Source organism: Zonotrichia albicollis, chromosome 10 (assembly GCF_047830755.1).
Source record: "Zonotrichia albicollis isolate bZonAlb1 chromosome 10, bZonAlb1.hap1, whole genome shotgun sequence".
In the NCBI taxonomy this organism is placed as follows: Eukaryota; Metazoa; Chordata; class Aves; order Passeriformes; family Passerellidae; genus Zonotrichia; species Zonotrichia albicollis.
This window is the reverse complement of record NC_133828.1, coordinates 18,281,977-18,303,097: the sequence shown is the minus strand read 5'-3', so window position 1 is coordinate 18,303,097 and position 21,121 is coordinate 18,281,977. Positions and strand designations below refer to the sequence as shown.

The 21,121-nt window shown below is 39.5% G+C and overlaps 1 long non-coding RNA gene across 1 annotated transcript; it reads right to left on the bottom strand.

The window, feature by feature from the left end:
• Positions 1–4,201: 4,201 nt before the first annotated feature.
• LOC113459764 (uncharacterized) lies at positions 4,202–16,234 on the bottom strand. Its single transcript, XR_012581940.1, has 3 exons — positions 7,937–16,234; positions 5,837–6,006; positions 4,202–5,089 (listed from the first exon to the last, which is right to left on the bottom strand). It is a non-coding gene; the product is annotated as an uncharacterized LOC113459764 (long non-coding RNA).
• Positions 16,235–21,121: the final 4,887 nt, after the last annotated feature.

Here is a 21,121-nt window from a genome sequence, read left to right as displayed (position 1 = left end):
AGGAGCCTCCTAAGAATTGTGTGCCTATACTTCCTACTTCCTTTTTTAGGGTAAAAATGACAGTTCATTTTTTTATGTCAGCTCTGATAAGAGCACATCTCTGCCTGAAGACAGTTATTCTTTGCTCTGTTTTCATACCTCTCCACTCTCATTTGGGAGAGGAGAACGTTAGAGAAAGAGAGGAAGAACTAGAAAAGGCCTAACATATTTAGTGGGAAAAAACTCTCTATACGTAGACAAACATCACAGAGAATTAGAGGATTCTGGTACTGTTTTAAAACTGCTGTTTTTTGCTGTTAGCTCTGGCTTTTCTTTTTAAACACAGTATTTCCCTACGCAATATGGTATTGCTGTATTACTTAATGAATTAAGAGATGGACTTATATAAAAGAATTTTTTTATTTTTACCATATTATTAAAGTTCCCAGATGCACACAACAAAAGCTTAATTTTCCTTTTGGCTCTCTGTAGGGAGGAGGATATGATTACATAATTCCAGGTCTGTTTCTCTTCCCTAATTTACACATGCTAGTGCTTCTGTTTATTCTAGGTTATTATGGAAGGTGCTGTGGGAAATTTATGGTAATCAGGCAAATGAAGGGTTTAGAAATAGAAAGATAATTGACGAAAAATCACTGGTAAAGAAAGTGTGAAATAATCTCAGTGTTTAATTGGTGAGGCAGGGCTACCAGATTTCTACAGCTGCAGTCTCAGGTGCTGTACAGGGGTCAACCCTCTGTGCATTGTCACCTTTTGCAGTTAAAGGAAGATCATACATAATTGTTACCTGCACTAGCTTCTCTCCATCATCTGGCCTGAAGCTTTATTCCAGGCAAGTGTAAAGGCTCTGGGCAGTGTCTGCTCAGGATCAGAGTGCTGTGTATTTGCTGAAGGCGGCACTGTGTCCCTGCCTCCCAGACCATTCTTCAGTCTGTGCACGATCACTCTCTGTGTCTTCTTCCCTTTCCTCATTTACAGAACCCAGTCTGGAAGAAACCTTTATTACTGTTTTACTCGTCCCTTCTCATATAGTTTTCCCACTTTTTGTTTATTTTCTCCCTGCCCACCTCCTGCCATGGTTTATAGTATTTTCCTTTACATTCTTCTATTTCATATAAGTTTTCAACTTTTCCTTGTGAATCCCTACCAAGACTTGTCACTGTCTTTCTCTGTTTTCCAGGTTTTCCCTCATTCTATCATTTTTTCCTTCACATTTATCTCTTATCTCCTTTACTTTATTCCTCTTTATAGTTCTTGTCTCATTCCACTAGAAGCACCCTGAAGTTGCTCTTTACTCTTCCTCCTGACTAACTGCCAGGGTGAAAAACTTCACCAAGAAATAGGAATCTCCTAAAAAAGCAGTGCTTCTGAGTGCTCTAATACATGCCTACTTTTTATAAACTTGAGAGAGAGAAAGCAACACAGAAATGTTGTACAGAAAATTGTTAGCCATTTTCTCAACGGGGGAGAATTCACAGCAGAGACTTAGACCTCCTATTTTGACATATACTCCCACAAAGAAGATACCATGTCAAGATAGCAGAGCCTGATATTGCCTGGTACACTCTCACCTGTAAAAGAGACATTGGAATAAGCTGGGAACAATTATGACCCAGCCAATAACCTACACTATGTTAGAAGAAAATTACATGTTCCGGAGCTGCACTGCATGTTTTCCCAAATGCAGATGAAGATAAGGCATTTAATATCTGCTTCTTTTCCTTGTTTCTGCACCAGACACTGTAGAAGCGAAATGCTGATTGGAACTGGCCTGTTGACCTGAGATCTGCTGCAGCTGTGTGTCTCTGGAGCACAAAGCAGTCAGCCCTACAAGTGGGAAAGGATGCAGTTGGGATTAAATGGCTGGGGGGGCCAAAGTCAGAGAGAACAGGAACAGCATCTCTTGAAGATCCTCACAGCAAGCACCACAATGGGCAGGGCTGGCTTGAAGGCAGCCTGCTCATCTGTTACAGGCTCCTGCTGCTTGGATGTGTAAACATGCCACTTATGTCTGAGCTGCTCTTGTTTTTATTCACTGTGCAGGTGTAAATGCATGTAACAGCAATGTCAGTGCCACTGGCAGTGCTGCCATCCAACATTTCCAGGCTGGGCTGTGTGTCTGCAGAGCCCACTGGCTGTCAGACCAGGGGGGCGCAGGGAGGGGGGCCCAGGGACCTGCAGGCACTGCCCTGCTTCCAGCCTGTCTGCAATAAAGGCACAAGGGAGCAGCCCCTGGGCTGAGTGCCCCTGCTCACATCCTCTGCTGCTGTGTGAGCACACTGGTCAGGGAAAGAAGCAGCCTGAGATGGCAACGGAAATAAACTGTTCTGCTTGCTGATTTTCACCTGTGAAATCTTGTACCTTCCAGTTATTGCTTCTTATTAATGTGTTAAATTTAAAACAATACACTACAACCTGAAAATATTCTGTAAGCCATTGTACACTCTTGAGTCTCACTCAGCAGTATTGTACATTTCTCTCCTGCAGAAATATCTGTTTATTGAAAATGTCCATATACTTTCTACCTTTCTTGTGAATGAAATGCAGTGTGAATGACATTTGTCAAGACTGAGGTCCAGAAGCACGGTGATGTGGTGATGGCTGAATCACCAGTCACTCCTTGTGAAAACACCCATAGGAATTTAAAAGGAGAAGAAACAAGTCTGATCTCTCTATTTTTTTTGTTTTTCCTTAATAATTCAGAACAACTGCTATTCTGCTCTTCAAGAGTTACAAAGTGAGTCAATCTACTAATCTATAACTATTTCTGGATTTGACTTTAATATTTTTCCTGTATGTAAAACTGACAACCTTTTACAAAAGAAGACAGCATTAGTGTCCCTCTTTTGCAGATAGGGAAACAAAAGGGTAAATAAATGAAATACCATGAAGAAGAGCACAGGAAAATCCTTCCTGTGTAAGAACTAGGCCAATGGCTGTTCTGGTGTATCTTAAACACCTTCTGCTCCAGACCTGTTGACTCCTACAATTCAGTGGAATGACTTCTGAAGTGGTACCTCGCTAAGGAACACTAAGGTTTCACCCTTACTGATTGAATTCTCAACTCTAAATTCTCAGGATATATAATATCTTTGTATATAAACTCCTGCTTAAACAATTATCTGGGCAATGAGAGTTATGAGAATTAATATATCAATATATTGGGGCATAGAGATAATTATTAAAGTCAAAGCAATGAATATATTTACTCTTACTTGACAGTTTACATCATCTGTGAAGTGTGCTGTGATTTATTGTTCACACTGGTTGATGAGAACTGAATATTTGAAATAACATTTCAGAAACTACACATGGCAGGGTTGATTTTCCTGCATTGAAATTCCATGAGCAATTGCTCATTTTTATTTAAATATAACTGTTGGTACTAGAATGTGAAATAGTCTGAAGAAAAATATTCAGAATTTGTCTTAAAAATATACCCTTACAGTTTTGTTCTTGCATAATAAATACCAGCATTGTATTAATATCATGCTGAAATTAATTGTGTGAGATGGGTAATGGTAAGCAATTTAGTGCTTTCATAGCAGTAAGTATTACTGTCATTGTATTTCATTACAACTCCATTAAAATCTAAGATATCTCAATAAGCATATTGGCCAGGAGTCCTGTACTACAGTGTTATAAATGCCAGCTAACTGCTTTTCAATAGTTTTATAATTGCTTATAATTGTATCAGACAGGGTTGTCAAAGGTGAAAATTTATTTTGTGCCCTCTAATATTTGTGTGGCAAATTTCATTTGCTTTAGAGCACTCATTTTCAGGAGATGAGCACTCTGCATTTCTGAAGTCTCACGCATGAAGAAAAACACGCACTTCACAGAGTTTGAACAGCAAAAACCCCCATGAAAGTAGTTCTTAAAGTGCTGAGACATTTTAAAAAAACCTCTTGTCTCTTTCCTGTATTGGTTGGAGCTACCACAGGAGTATTACTGGCACCTCAGCACTTGTTCATTCAAATGCTAAAGACTCATACAGAATCCCAGAGCCACAGAATATGCTGAGTTGGAAGGGACCTGGAAGGAAGAAAGCTTCTTGGGGAGTTAAAAAAATGTTATTTGAATGATTTTAGGAGTTTTCCAAGGAACGACTTCTCTGTCTCTCTGTTTTTAAATAACTTGTTTAATGAACCTCTTTCCCTTACTGGTGAAACTCTTCCTATAAATAAAAGTGGGGAAAAAAAACCTTCAACAGGTTAATGAGTAGGAGTTAACAAGTTAACAGGAAGAAAAGAAATTTGGGAAAAGAAACTGACTGGAAACATCCTCCTGCCTCATCAGCATGTGGCAGTGGAGACCATTGTGCAGTAGGTGTCCAGTCAATTTCCTGATTTTGCAACAAAGCTCATTTCTGAATAATAATAAAATTAATACCCTGCTGTTTCATAATTTGGTTTGCAAAGGAGTACTTTGCCTCATTGAAGTCAAATCACTTCAGATTTAGAGGGTCAGAGAACCATGAAATTTTAGCAGTATTGATAATAAATCATGCTAGACAAATTGTATTGCAGTATTTGGAAAAAACCCTAACTTAAATCAGTATATGAAATAACTACAAGAGGTGTAGAGGGAAAATCTGTTGTTGGCAGAGGAGCTACACTACTGGCACTTACAGCAAATGCACAGCAGAAAATTTGAAACTATTTCCTGTCCCATTTTAAAGAAGTCTACATTCCCACCCAAGGGTGTTATCAGGTGCTCTCTGTGCTTGTTTGTGGCTCCTTGTGCCCATTTTCCATGAGGTGCTGTCAGAAGTATTCTGAAGACATGGCTACAGTAATTCTTTTCTTTTAAAATTGCGTTTCTAACCTCAGAAAATGTTCGGTTTCAACTCATAACATTTTTGGCATTACACAGTCTTTTAAAAGCCAGCCTTACTTGCTTTTTCAGTTATATGTCCTTGTACTTCTGACAGGCTGCTGGCAATCCAGCTAGGATGACACAGAGTGTTTGATATCCCATGACTGAAGCACATGCAGAATTCAGAAACCAGGCTGAATTAGGCTCACCAGTATTAATGAATTTTGAATTATGTTGTTAATCTATTTGTGAGTTTTACAACTCTTTCATTCTGAAAGAAAAAAAAGGCAAGCAATGCAAACAGACAGTCAAAAAATGATATCTAGTTATTGGGCCACATGTGGTAGAATGCTGAGATTTTATTTTCTTCTGGAAAAACTACCTCTTATAAAGCCCATCCATCATTTGTAATGAGGGCTGTCAGGAATATTTAGCTGAGAAATAGCTACTTGATATGCTAATGGTGCTCCCTGAGTGAATTCCTTTGGTTCTGCTGCCTGACATTAATGGTTTTCATAATCTAATGAATGATGTGTGTAATAGAGGTAAGGCCACAGGGAATGACATTTTGAAACTAGGGGAAGTAGTATATATGTATTTTATAAATATGTGCATTTTTTATATATACACACGTATATACACTCAGAGGGAGAACAGAAAATTGCTTCTCCAAGCTAGATAAAATAAACACTAGGGAGAAACTACATAGATGGAGAAAACCTTTGATACTGACACTTTAAATTCTAAAATATCTCTATTCCCAGGACTTCATGAAATATCCAGGAATGTAATAAGCATGAAGACTTCACTTCCAGAGCCCTTCCTGACTCTTGCTTCAGAAACTGAGACTCTGTCCTGCAGCTCTTGCCAAGGACAACCACTCCTCTCTCCCAGCAGGATCCAGGTGGGAAGGAAGAATCAGGAACCCCCAGTAAATCCCTGCACAGGGGAACCTGGTCCCCTGAGAGCTGGACCCTCAGCCTGGGGTGCTGAACTCACCACGCTCACCAATACTCACTGTTTCCTGCTGAAGTCCTGTACTTGTATCCCCCTTGTCTCTTCTTTCTGGAGGAGGTGGGAAATGGATGCTAGTGCAACATCTCATGTTCCAGAGCTGGCAACTCCCTTGCGGGCTTGTGTTTTGTCAGCTGGTTTTAGCCACAAATTTTTGTGGCCATCTCTACCTAGCTAAAAAGACAGGGAAAGGAGGTTATAAGATTGCACTGAAAATATACTGGAAACCAATTTGCTCTTTAGACAATTTCATCAGGTGGTGATATTCCAAATGCCTGATAACCTCAGCTTTTAGGTGCAATGGAGCTTTTGCTGACCCTCCATGTCACAGCTGCAGATGTTTGCAGGATTAACCCTGTGGTTTGCTCAACACCCAATACCCATTTTTCTGGGGCTGAACTTCCTGCTGTCTTTGTCTTCAGAGCACCTGACTCTGGTCCTGAGCTCACCACTGTTACTGTCATATTTTCTGAAAAATCCCTTTGCCAGGATTTCTTCTCCTGGGAAGCTGAGAAGCCTCAGAGGAAAACGAAACCAAAAACTATCTGATTCAATTCTCCTGTGTTTTACTGCTTTGGAATGTGGTTTGGACATTGTTTACCAACTGGTCATTGTTTGATTGGTTTCATGTGAATTGTTTTTACTTAATGACCAATCATGGTCCAGCTGTGTTGGGACTCTGAAAACAGTCACGAGATTTTCATTAGTATCTTGTTAAGCCTTCTGTAAATATCCTTTCTCTATTCTTTAGTATAGTTTTAGTATAGTATTCTATAATATAATATAATACAATGCAATATAATACAATACAATATAATAATGAATCAACTTCCAAGAACATGAAGTCAAATTCATTTCCTTCCTGCCATATTAAAATCCCAAAAATACCACACACCACCAGCTCTGAATGTGAACAGTCACAGTGAATCAGGCATTCCACAGTGAGTTTCTGTAGGGTAGTGATTGAAACCCCTGATGATCTAGAGACACAAACAAGAAGTGATTTGGGCTCACAGAGGGTTGCTGCTGCAGCTCCAGCGCTGCCCTTGCAAACACACAACAGCATTAGGCACTGGGGAGAGCGTGATGGGTGTAACATGAATTACATTGATTCTTCATGGATCTGAAAATGTGCACCCACAGCAATTGCTCTGTGTGTGGACATGCAGTATATACGTTAGAGTCCTGAAGAAGGATGAATCACTGAATGATAAAGTGGCAGTGTGCAGGCTGTCACCAGAAAGTTTCTCATTATTAGCTTCCTCTTGCGAGGATACTTGCGTCAGTTTTTTTATATTTTTAAAAAGAGCAGGAAAATAAAATTAATGACAAAAAGATAAAATTAATGAAATCCATAGATGACATTAACTTATGATCAGTTGCAAATATCAGAGACCCAAACCAAATTAAAAAGAGCTTAAAGTATAGACCAAAAATAACAGGCAAGCCTTAGATGCCTTAGAGCCATTGAAAATTAAAGTAAATCTAGAGGAAATTAACAGAAGAGAAATTCAGTAGGAGGGAGAGATCTAGGACAGCACAGCACTACCAATGTGCAGGGAGATAACAATCAGAAATTAGAAATGATTTTGCAGCGTAGCAGGGCAAAGTTAGGGAAGCATGCAGAGTCATTATGCTATGGAGCAAAAAAAAAATAAGGTTCTTTTCTGTGGGTTTTTAGATGTAGGGATACCTTCATTGGAGATAAATGTCTGGGAAAATTAAGTGAAGTTCAAAGATGAGCCATAGAGTCATTATTATACTTGGAGGGATTTACTTAAGATGAAAATTAAAGATGGAAACATGGTTTATTTGAGACACTAGAAACTAGTAATGCTGAATGTGCATGAATAAAACAGGAACAGATCGTTTATAAAGGAATAAAAATAATTGTGATTAAGAAAAAGCTGTTGGGAAAGCCTCCAGTACATTAAGATGCATCAGTTAGGAAGTAAAGAAATCAATGGAAACCTCATGTTAATGACAATGCAGAAAATTTCAAACTAGGTTTTTCCTCACTGGATATTTTACACCACTTTTTAGAGCCTTGTTGAGGCAGGCAAGGGCCTGGGTTGGAAATGGTCTCATTGTGATTCTGTCTTACCTTCTGCAGGTGCTTGTAAACTATTTTTCATGGTTTCTTCCCACAGCTCTTTTCAGGAACTTGTGCAGACGTGCAGTCTGACTGCCTTGCTCAGGTTCTCTGAGGATTCCTTTACCAAAGTGAGGGCATCTTCTATTTTTAGCTATAGTGAACAAACCTGATTTTTAGGAAGGTTTTGTACGGCAAGATCCTGCTTGCTTCCAAGTTTTCTGTGAGTCCCCAGAACAAAAAAAAAAAAAGCAGTCTTCATGGCTTGCATAACTCACCTTTAGAATTTTCAGACTGAGAAACATCTCCTGCAAGGATTCCACATCCTAAATTATACTTGGGCTCCTATTTCCCCTTTAGGTAAAAGTTAAGAGAGTTAGGAACTTGGATAGCTTGTTCTTAGGCTTATAAATTTTCTAAATAATAGGGAAGGTTTCATAAAATACTGTAATATTATTTAATTAGATGACATATTCCCCATTAAGTCTGTATCTCACACATAAATAATGACAACAGTATGTTCCTGCTTAAAAAATGTAATGATCTCTGTAATCTAATATGCTGGAAAAATTTAACTATTCCCAGAAAGATTATTAATGATCTTGAATTTTATTTGTCCCTCTACCTGACATATGGCACAGTACAGATGGTTCTGCATTGTAGCATATTTTTTTTTCTAAATTTAAATGAATGCATTAATTTATACATAATTTCTAAATTATACTTTGTCCCAGTTGAATTAATACTCAGGTTTATTATTTAATATATTGTGCAACAGAAGGAAGCAGCAACAAGTGGGATATCTATTCTTTTCTTCTTTCTGGCAAAGCCCGTGTCATTAATTTCTTAAGGAATGGTCCTGACATTAATTTTCCCTGGGTGCAAAGACAGCTGCCTATCTTAAAATTTAAATATTACTGTGGAGTTCTCATGTTCTCCTCAGAATCATTAATTGTCTTTTATGTAACTATTAGAGAAGTGTTTGTCTCTCTCTGATTTGTGCTTGCACCAAGTCAACACGATGAGGTAACAGTCCAGACCATGGCTGCTGTGAGAAATATTTGTGTTTAGCTCAACTGTGATGTAAAAAAACCAGCTGTCATTTGACTTAATGTGAAGCTGTAAGTGATAATTTTCCTTTTTCTACATTGGATGCCTCTAAGCTTTTTCTTCAAATAATTGCCAATATTTGCTTGCTAATACTTCCTGGCATTCCAATTATCAGGCATAATCTAAGCAAAATGACCCCCCAGCTCCTTATTTATTCTACAATGTTGTTAACTGTTAGTCCTTTTTCCCCAAACATGCATAAAACAGACTAACTTACGATGAAATTTAGCTGTAGTCTAAAAAGATACAGCTGGTTCATGCTGTAACATATTTTATGCCTCAAGAGAGAAAAGTGTAAGTTGTGGCTTTTGCTTTAAATTCAGATGATTGCATAAAATGCACAAATAATCACAGATGGGTTACATGGGAAAACAGCCTCTATTGTCATATATAGTTTACATTTCCAGAGCCAAAGTGTCACCTGTAAACAGTTTAAACAGCAAGTCCCATATGCTGAAGTCTTGAAATCATTCCCCAATGGAAGTTAAATGGAGAACCTCATTAATACCCAGTAAGGCAGAGGTGCATGTGAGAGATTCCCACTGGTTGATTTACTGTGGCACCTGCCAGGAGTATGGAAATAAAGGAGAGAGTTATTTTCAAGTATATGAGTAGAGAAAAGATAAAAATTAGGGTACTCTGCTATCTAGGGGCATTTGTACCATACATGTTTTGAACTGTTGGGGCAAGACTCCCAGGCACTGAGCTGGAAATCTCATTCATGGAATCTGGACAAAATTTTGTTATTTGGTTCACATACTAATAAAAATTTGAGAAAATCCTTGATATTCTTTACTCTTTCAGGCACGGTAGGACAAAAAGAGTTGTTTCAGTGGCCTCAAATAGGAGAATGCATTCTAAGTTAGGCCCTTCCTAAAACCACATGTGGTGACCACCTGCTGTGGAGCAAACACATATTTTGTTATGAAGTCATTTGAAGTTATTCAGCCTCTCTTTGTGCTTACTTAAGGTTAATTGCATACATCTGAAAACTTACTCCAGTGTGATCCTCAGAGAGGCAGCCATGTGATGTTTACCAAGAGCAGGTGAACTGCCTATAAAAACCAGTGATCTAAATTATACCCTTGGAGTAAGGGAAGCAGTGATGTTCAGTTAAAAGGAGCTTTTAACACTCTGCTGGCATTTTAAACCACTGCTGGGTGTGCTCAGAGTTCTGCATTCATTTATTAAATAGGTAGAATACATTTGATTGGGCCAAAATCACAAATTGACATCAATCAGTGTAGCTAGTCAATAACTTCTACAAAGGTTCGTTACTTTGTATTGGTTATGGATTTGGCTTGACTTCACTGTGGTTAATGGTTGGCCTGGGTGTAGCCCTCCTAAAAGCAGTAAAGGACAGTTCTTGTTCAGTATGCTCGCCTACATCCATGTTTACTTTTCCTTCTGATGTTTGTAACACTGGAAAATTTCATTAAAAGCAAGTGGCCAGCATGTATGCAGTCAGTTTTCTACATCACAAGGTGCTAGAAAACTCCAGAAAGAATGTTGCAGAGCCAGCCCTCCCCTCATGCCTCAGCAGCTGGAATGTAAAGCTCCACTGAGGAGGCGAGGAATATGAGCTGTACCTGATCATAATTAGAATGAGAGCAAGTCCAGACATGAACAAATGTTGACACATTTAGTAGGAAGAAAATATACTATTACCAAAGAAGTGTCATATATGGTTTCAGAAAGCAAACAAGCAAACAAAACTAACAGCACAGGATATGAATTTGTTATTGCATTCACAGCATTATTGTATGGCTTCCTAAACTAATTTGTTGTTGCATGATGAAGAGAGAGGGGGAAAACTTCCTGTCTCCAGCATGTCACCTTTCATTAAAATTGTGTTTGTCTGAGATTTTGCTATTTGCAGTTGCTCATCTGTTAAATTAGAAGTTTTAATTCTTCACAGTTTGTCACCTTTTTAATTCTGGTCTGTTGACACATACTTCTCGGCAATGCAGGAAGGCTTGAAAATGAAATTTAAAAGAAAATTAGGTGAGAAGAGGATAACAAAGTGAAGCACTGGTTCTTTTCTTTTTCTCACTAAATGCAAAATGGCTCTGGAAGTCTCAGATGGATGGATAACAGTAGAAGTTACCACCACGACATTGTACATGCTTCTGTGCTTCTGATTTAGGAAAACCCACTGTCATGTTTCTGGAAAGCACAGAGTATGGTAGGCTTGGCTTCATTATGTTGAGGAATAGGAAATTCCTTTAAATCTCTGTTGAGGAATGAAGTGATTCTGAACCACACATGGCCAGGCACTGTCAGTGCTGTTTGCCTCTTGAGGGTACAGGGTGGCCCTGAGTGCAAGCTGAATGGAATTGTGCCTCAGCTGCTTCTCTGCATTCCCTGGAGCTGGTGCCAGCCAGCTGGGAGGAAAGCCCAGCTGCTGTACAGAGCCTGGTGCTTCCTTAGCACCCTTCAGCAGCACCCAGCTTGGGCTGGACTTACAGTTCAATTCAGGAGTACTCAATGAACTCTTGTTTCCTGTGAAGGAAATAATCTCCTCTCTCTGCAAGTGCAAACACCTGCAGCTGCTGGAGTCAATGTACTCCACTGATGTGTTTGGTCCAGCGGCAGGTGAAGATTCAAAAGAGTCAGAATTCACTCTGGAGTGTGGCAATATTTGAGTAATTAATATTTGTTAAGGGAGAGGGAGCTTTTGCAACAATAAACCCCAAAACTGAACCTGGGCCTCCCATCCAGCCTGCAGCACTCATCAAAGGGTACCATCCTCCTTACTGGGATTTGGGCATAAGCAGTTCTAAAATAAACCTTGTTAAGATTATAGCCAGGCTTCCCCAAACAGAGGAATTACAATGTCTTGACTGACATTTTGGTTGGTTCTTTTTCCATACAAAATCCTCCATTCAAAACAAATACAAACCCCTCCATTCAAATTCCTACGTACCTGCTGAGCCTCACACCAGACCAGAGGAGCCCCCCACCACCTTTTCCCTTGACATGTGCCATCTGGCTGCTTTGTAGCATCTCATATTCCTCAAACTTCAGCAGATTGTTGGCAAAATTCAGCAGAACACTAATTCCTGGTAAGATGGACTCATTTCTGAAAGTCAGTCTAAAGCTGCTTCCTTGCATCTTTCCATTAAGAGAAAGGCCAGAGAAAGAAAAATAACCCCAATCAGAATTGGGTTTCAGCTGGCTAGATAATTTCATACATCTATGCATGTGGTTATTACTGAAAATGTAACTTTTGGGCATAAGTCTGATCTCACTGTAGACACAGCACTGTGTGTGCGGGGTAAGGATGTGGCACCCTTCCTCAGCACGTGGAATACGTAAAGGGAAACAAGAGGGGGAAGAGAGAAAAAGAAGTTTTGTTTAAAGAAAGAATTTTTGTAATAAGGTGAATCACACAGCAAGGTGGTGTATAAATGCAAGCTTAGGGCTCTATAGCCCTTCATACTCCTGCAGCACCTCATCCTTTATCCATGGTGTAGCTCTGTGGAAAGGGAAATTCAGTAGACAATTTCCCCAAAGGTGAGAATAAAGAGAGCAAAACAGAGATAAAGACCCTCCTTAAACTCAGGAATGTGACCAATTTAAAGAGTCTCTTTAATGTTTAAAGTTTAAAAGTCTCTTTAATGTTTAAACGTTCTCTACCCAAACAGAGGACAACTTGATCTGCTGAAATTCCCACTGGTGTTCTTGAACCAATTCAACTAAACTGACCAACTTTTGATGACAAAAACCTCAGTATGTGGCTCACACCTGCTCAGTTTTCACCTTTAGGTGGCCAGAACTCTCACAGGTTCAACTGGAATTCTCCTTGAAGGAGAAACTGAGACACTCTAGAATGAACTTAATGAAAAAGCTGTGTGTCGAATACAGCTCCATGAACTAAAGTATTTTGTCTTTTTAAGTATTTATGTTGATTTTTTCCCCTCAAATTTGAATGGCTGGTTTTGACATGGCATTCACTTGAGTAAGCCTTAGGAGTGAGTGTACAAAAGCTGTTTTCCTACACATAATTAATATGGTTTTATAAACATTCCCAGTTCTATGATTAAATTAATTGCGAAACTACTTCTGATCTAATTGCTGTTTTACTTTTTCTGTCCTAATAAGGAATCAGGTTACATCCCAAAATTCCATGCTTTTGACAAATACAGAGAAGGTCATGCTCAGCATCTGCACTGCCAGTTACTTACTTACACCTGCACTCAAAATGTCCAGGAGGTTTTCTAAACACATAAAATAGATGACATTGAACAGACGTAGACGTTTTCTACTCACATTAAAATAAAATTATAGCAACAAGAAACCAGTAATTTTGTCTCCACAGATTTAAGGTTAGAAAACATGGAAAAATGTAAACCTTGAGTTGGATTTATTTTTCTAGATTAACTGCTAATTATTTCTTTTTACAACACTTTAAAAGCTGATATGCAGTAGTTTGAAGGAGGCAATGTAGCGCTTTAAATGTGTAAATAAAATAAGCAGGACATTACTGATTTTGATACACATAACTGGTTTGCTGCACAAACAAGGCTCAAATATCAGTCAGCATCTTGTAACCAAGGGAAATTGGTAGTTGCATTTCCATATGGGGTCCTGAATCCCTTCCTTACTCTCATAATAAACTAGTAGAGTGGCAACACACACTTTGGTGATAAATTTCATCACCTTGATGTTTTTCTTAGCGTTTGAGTGAAATCAGAGTTTTGAGATGCGTAGGTTCATAAATAGGAAGCATATGCAAAATATTTGAATTTTATTATGACTGTGGTTATGCCACAATATGGATGAGATTAAGGAAGAAGCCTCTCCTATTACTCTTCTATTTATTTACTTATTCAGATTAAAAATAATAAATTATGCTTATCCAGGACCTTAGGCATTTTAACACATCATTAATATTACAATAAAATCTCAGCAGTATTAAACTAATCGCTCAGTTCGACACACTCCTACACAGATTCCTTCTCAGTCTTTCCTTGTGGGAAAAACCCCCACAACACTGCCCTAAATATTATCTAACTCAAACAAACTTTTGAACTCAAACAAATTCGAGGTGTGTAAAGGAAGCAATTCTAGAAACCTGAACTTAAATAAAAATGACTTGGTACAGATTCCTCTGTTCTTTATGGTGAGGAATAGGATGTTCTGGGATCCCAGCTGTTCCCTGTTTAATACTTGCAGGTAACATGTTTTTTTGCAGGAGAGTTTGCTGAGCTGGCTGGTCCAATGATGCAATTTGCCATGGCTGTGATTGATCATTTTTTGAGTGTCAGCTGTAGATGTTTTTTTGGAGGTCACCTTCAGTGTTCTTTTTATGTTCCAGTGAGCCAGAGTGGAGTTGGTAACCACACCCTGTACTACAGGTGGTCACACGCATCCTAAAACTTAGTATGTACTTTGAAAAAATATATTACTTGGATTTTGTCACATAATCCAGTCAAAAGGAAAGGATCAATCATTTAGGGGATGTTAAATATAAGTTATTAGTTATGTGTCACTGTTTGATTTTCTGAAAAGACAGGGAAATGCAGCCAATATCAACAGAACTTCCTACAGAAAGAAGTCAAATCCTTGAAAGACTTGCTAATGAAAGAAGAAAATGAAAGGACATTTGAATTTCCTTTAGTGACCTATATATACAGGGACTTTTCCTCCTTATTAACAAAAATGTCCAGTATGGCAGTTCAGTCTGTATTTTGTTGATTGTACAGGGAGAGGCACAGATAGCCTCACATCTGTTGATGCCTCATAGATATCTTCTTGAATGGCATTTATTGTTTTCACATGAGTCCATTAACTTAGCTGAAATTTCATCAGTAGTCACCGTATAAGAGAAAACTACACCATAAGGATATGCAACTAGTATAGTTCTTTTCTTAATTTGATACCTTAATGAAGACTCTGCTAAAATAAGGACAGCAGTTGTGTACTGCTTTGCACAACCAAACCACTCTAATTATGACAGGACTTGTTGCATATGTTGAATTTCACAGGAGAGGTTTTTTCCCCACACTTACATCCATTTTCAGTTAATTATCTGAGTCAGAGATTACAAGAATGAGGAAACCTGTAAAACCTATGACAGAATCAAGATTAAATTTCAGTTGTATTTCTAGAAGCTTGCTGTTAGACTGCAGTGCCCTGTGGGAACCATTTAAAGAGCAGCAGACCTGAAGAAGACTGGGCAGAATGTTGGCTGCAGACAAGGATGCTATAGAACACCTGAGTATTCTGAGTTGCAAGGGACCCACAAGGATCAAAGAGTCCAGCTGTTAAGTGAATGGCCCATTCTGGAATCAAACCCACAGCCCTGGCATTATGAACATATTCATTATTGCCTCAAGTCCCACAAAACCTCCTGCCTTTTTTGAACATCTTTTTGGAATTCTTTCATGTCATGAGGGCAGAAAAGTAAGTTTTTAGTATCAGCCATATGAAACAGCAGAGGCCAAAATCCAGAAGGAAACAAAACACTTCTTTTTGAGTTTGCCTGGCCTCATCCTTTCCCTTCTGACCCACACAAGGAGAAAACAGAACAAGGGAACCACAGGGTGGTGCTGATAGCTCATTCCTGATACTTGGAGTATTTGATTCCTTTGGAGCCTGTCTTCCCAGCATTGGCTAAGTCAAAGCTATTTTGTTAATCATAACATCACTAATTTCCTTTCCTGCTGATAGCTGCATGGTGGTTCTGCTGCTGTCACTCCACAGTAATGAAATGTCATTGCAGGTGGTACAAAATGTGGCAAAGTTAAACAGTTGGGAGCAAACAGCCTTCTCAGTTACAGCAGCTCGATGGCATGGATTAATTTGGGGGGAGATTCCTTCATATTCTCAGGAAGGTTCACCTCTGCTCTCATTCAAAGGGTGTTGCATAAATGGTCTGTGAATTCTCACTGCTTGGGCTTTCTGGGGAGAGTGCCACAGATTCAGTTCCATGCCTGGCCTATCCTTCCTCACTCACGTGATCTTTTCTAGCCACTGAAACCCTCTCCAAAGCAGAGCAAAGCAACCCAGGCTGCTAAGGTATCCTGGGCCAGCTGCATCCTGAGAATGGCTGAGAAAACACACTTTGCACCCCACCTCTTCCTGAGCTCATGCAAGTGAAGGGAAAACAGGAGGAACTCCAGCCTAAGTCACAGTTACTTCCCAAATTATCTCCTATGTGCCCCAGCCCATATCTGTGTTGAGTCCAATTGCTTCTTTCACTGATTGGAGGGTAATTTCACTTAACAGATGAATTCAAGGCAATCACAATATGCTCCTGGAAAACTGGAGCCCAGAAAGCAAGAAAGAAAAAAAAAAGGGAGAAAAAGGGAAAAAAACCCCTGGAGTGTCATGAAATTTAAACCCAACAATTATAATATTAATGTTAATTCTCTCACCTGAAACGATTTCCAAAGATATTTGATTTCTAAAGCATACATATGGCAAGGAAATTCACTACACTCCTGTGTTAGTCACCACATCTCAGAATTATTTCAAGTGAATTTAAAGTGCTTGTGCATCATGGCAGCTGTAGGAATAATATTCTAGGGGACGCCATTTCCTCTAAAGTATTTCTCAGCAGCTTCTGAGCAGAGACAAGTCACTTCTAATGGTGTTGCAGAAGCCTCCTGGGCAGTTTTACAGAGCCATTGCACTCAATCGGTGCATGGAAAAATATTGCTCTCTTGTAAAGCAAATAAAACCAGGAAAAAGCTTATAGTGAGACAATATATCTTTTCCTCCCCAATCTTCTATGCAGATCAATACAAACAGTTCAAGTTGATTGAATGTAATTCTTTGCCCAGATCAGATCAAAACCATAAAAACTAATGCAATGAGGTAGTCACTCAGTCTTGCTTTAAACATAAAACTTTTCCCCCTTGTAATGCATTAATTAATCAGGCAATCTGGTTGGTATATGGGAACCATCATTTACATTCCCATTTGCAAAATGTGTGAGAGCTTGTTACATAAATTCATATGTGATAACTTTTTTGAAGTTCCATTTTGATGGTAGTAGAGTTTGATAGTTCCCTTTCTATATGCTTAGGTCAGAAATTGCAGCCTCTCAAGAAATGTGTTCTGCCCAGCATCTGAGTCTACGTTATTGTAGAAGCACTACTGCATGTCCCACATAACCCAGTAAACACAGAACCTTGTCTCTAAAATATTGGTGAAAAGAGAAACAAGAGTAGATATAGGCCTGCTTGAAAAGCATCCCACTTCCTCAGAACAGGTTCCATTAAAAATCTTAGTTAAGAGCCTCTCTTAAAAGCTTTTAGAAACCAAAGTGCCTTGTGTGGCCCCCTGAAGCCTGGTGAAGAACCCACCAGTGATTTGTAGCTCAGGGAGGCACAAGCACCAGAGTGGATGTTAATTGCCATCATGGCAAAGTCTCTGTCTCCTTTTTTTCCCCCTATGGTTAACATTTTATGGGCAATGAACCACAGGAAGTAACTGCTACTGATTATAATGAAAATGCTGAAACCTCTTAAATTACAGCATCAGGCAGGAGCAGTGCTGATGTAATTACTCTGTTAATGATCAAGTAATATTTAAGTACTCCTGTGTGATTTCCTAGTATTTTTCAGTACTCATCTCTAATGTCCTGTGGAGGGCTGAATAGCTGCTGCCATTCCCCTGCTGGGTTCCCATGCAGAGACTCTGAAAGCTGTGCTAGACCCACTTAGGTCTCACAGCAGGGACCAGGACTCCTCCTGCTGCTCTGCTTCTCCTGCCAAGGAGTTGCCCATAATCACCTCTAAGAGCCCCTTCCATCCTGCTCCAGGGCTCCAAAGAGGCACCAGCATTGTGATTAGGTCAGAATTTTCATAGGAGACTGAAAATCCCTCATAATTCCCATCTCTGAGTCCATTTGTACCAAAGGCAGAGTCAGGACACAGAATGCAAGGTATCAGAATGGCTGCTTTGGCAAAGGGAGTGTGGAGCACACACCCCCCATAATTCTGAATTTTCACTGTGCTACAGGCTATTTTTGACACATCTCTTGCAAACTGGCATCTGGTAATTTTGGAAGTACTGCCTTTGTGTGTCTAGATACTCTTGGGAGGAAGGAAATAGAATGCAACTGTGGTTCTAGTCTGACAGCTGGCTCCCAGGCACACCTGCCATGGAGCTGCCTCAACACCAAATGCTCTTCCCCTGACAACCTTGAGCACAAGGCTAATAATTATTTACTGGGAAAGCAAGTGTTATAATGATATCACTAAAAACTTTGTTCTGTTTTCTTTGTTTCTCTGTTTCTTGTTTTTATTCAAAGAAGCCTTCCCCAGGTCTAGTGATGCAGCTATAGGTTTGAAAATCCTATAAATCCACAATTAGATCATAAGTTAAGGAAGTTTACTTTTAAATTGATATTATAAAGTCTTAGAATCCAGAATGTCTGTGCTAAAGCTACCAAAGCCTTTGAGTCACAATGAATTGTAGAGGCCTCCTGCACTGGTCACCACTTTCATATTAGCTCTTCTCCACAGAAAAGGGTCTGTATTTCTGGTCTGCTATTTTTTGACTGGAAAAATTAACCCTGAAATTTTCACATGTGATATTTAATATTTTGTGTGTTTGTATTGTGACTATTCTGCTTGGGGAAAATAAGTCTCAAGTGTCACGTGTGTGTAGCTGATCATTGCACTTGTCACTTGAGGGGGGGGGGTTTCACTCCAGAGATGGTGATCCAGGTAAAGTAAAAGATGAGAGCTGTGACACATCATTGCTTTTCTGTTTAGCAGGAACAACCCACAGCCTCACTAATAAACACTGACACTTGTCAGAGCCTGGATGCCCTGATTCTGGTGGAACAATAGAAACACGGGACTAAATGCAATCCTGCTATAGTAGGGAAAAACAAATGGATGCAAAAATGGAGGAGTGAGCAAAGTGCATCAGGGAGACAGCTTGTGAAAGAGACAACAGTCTCAGAGCTTCTGCAGTTTAGTCATTACTTACACAAAGCTGACAGCATGACAAGAGATCTTAAAGAACAAGCCAATAGCCTGTCCCCAGGCTGAGCAGTCTGGGGAGGTTTATGGCTAATTAACTCTAACTGAAGGTACTCCAGCCAGCCTGCAGCTCTGCTGCACTCCTTCCTTGTCCACAGCTCTCCTGTCTGTGTTTGGAGCAACCAGGCTGTGTGCTGACCTTGGGGGCACACAGGTACACAACCTGGGCCCTGAGCAAGGGGGACAGAGACTCCCCAGGAGAAATAAGGAGCAGAAGGCAGAAAGAAAAAGAAAGGTGACAGGATTACTGTGTGAGTCAGAAAGAATGACACATTAATATCTAGTGGGGAAAGATGGAAGGGTGAGCCCATTTGACCAAGAGTCCCCTGGCTGGGTGTGGAGGAGTTGGAGAGTGGGTCTGCAGGAAGGGGCATCAGAGCAGGAAAATTCCTCTTCCTGAAGGTATGAAAGATGCCAAGCTCAGAACCCCCTCCCACCACACCATCTCCAGGCCAGGAGAAGCCCTGCACACCCCACAGCCATGGCAGGAGCACAGAGCTTCCCTGGGGAATTTTCCAGCCCCAGGGAAGGACTGGCTGGAGCCACCATGGCACAGTCAGTGTCTTGCATGTGTGAAAGGCTGAAAAGCTGCACTTCAATAGTTCAGCAAGGACAGCTCTTATGTGTCTAAGCCATAGGGCAGAGAACTTTTTCAGAGGCTGGGAACTGTCAGACTCCTACTGTCCCTGATCAGGTTCAGCAGATGAGCACCTCTATCACATCACCCTTCCTTTGCAGGATAAAGTTGCTGGAAAAGTACCTGGCTCTACTCATCCATAGGCCTGTTCAGGGCTCTGCCTCCTTTTATCCAAATATCTTACGTGTCTTTGACCAACCAGAATTCTAGCAGACTTTTGACACACTACGTGACTCAAAGGTACCTTCTGTGTCCTTTTCATACTTGTCAGGTGTACAGAGCTTGGCAGGGACTCCTGAGCACTGCTTATCTGTCATCCATAAACTGCTGGAAACGTGATGGAGGAACAAATATTCTTAAAAAAAAAAAAAACAAAACCAAAAACAGGTGACTAAAACACAAGTAAACATCCAAGATAATTTTTATATTTTCTTATAGGCAAGTATGTGTAGTTTGAGGGCAAATATTTGAAGATGCTAAATGGCAAGCAGAATTAGTTTTTCTGTGGATAAATGTCTTTATTTAATTACAGAGAACGGATTGGCAGACTTCTTTTAGTATTCATAGATGCTTTCCCCAAAAATGCCAATTCAGCAAAGGGATTCTTAATTTGTAAATGTGCATCACTAATTTTGATTTTCAGTCAGTAATCTCAGTCTGAGCATAGACTGACATACTGCACACACAGAAATACTTGCACTTTGTTCTGTTTTATAGAAAACAGTTCAGTCTTGTAAATTAAGCAGATTTAAGAAGTTAGTAAGTAGTGAAAGGAAACCTATTGTAGGTAATAATCTGAAACCAGAATTTTGCTTTTAAACAACACTTCAGGAGGTCCATAAGCATATTTCAAATGATATTTTAATAACTGACGCTTAAATACTTTTAAAGCAGCACTGTAATTAGATGTGTCTCTTTGAAACTTTCAGTTAAATAATTGCACACTAATGTAAAGAAAAACAGCTTTTCACTAAATAATTTTGCTTTCATCAGCTGAGATTAATACACTTAATAAGCAGTTGTTATTAAACTAAACATTCAATAATGAGTCATTAGAGCTATATTAAATCCTTAGGGCCAAGTGCTGCAGCTTGTACTCCTGGAAGTGGGCAAAGTTCCCATTGCCTGAATGGGAGCTTTAACTGTACACTAATTGTAGGACTTGTCTCAAAACTAGCTGGAAAAACTGATAAGGAAAAATGAGACTGTGCTGAAGCTGAGTTTGAAAAGACATTTCAGTTCTTACCTATTCCTTCTGCCTTAAGTCATATACTTACATTATACCTGCATATATTTCTTGTACCATTCATCATTGTACAACAGTTAAAAGGGATGTGCCTAGTTCTAACTTAATGAAATTTCAATTTAACATGACTACTCTAAAAGTCATCATAGGAACTACGATATCTCTGGAGATCTTGTTCAGTTTTTGTTTCTTCAATATGA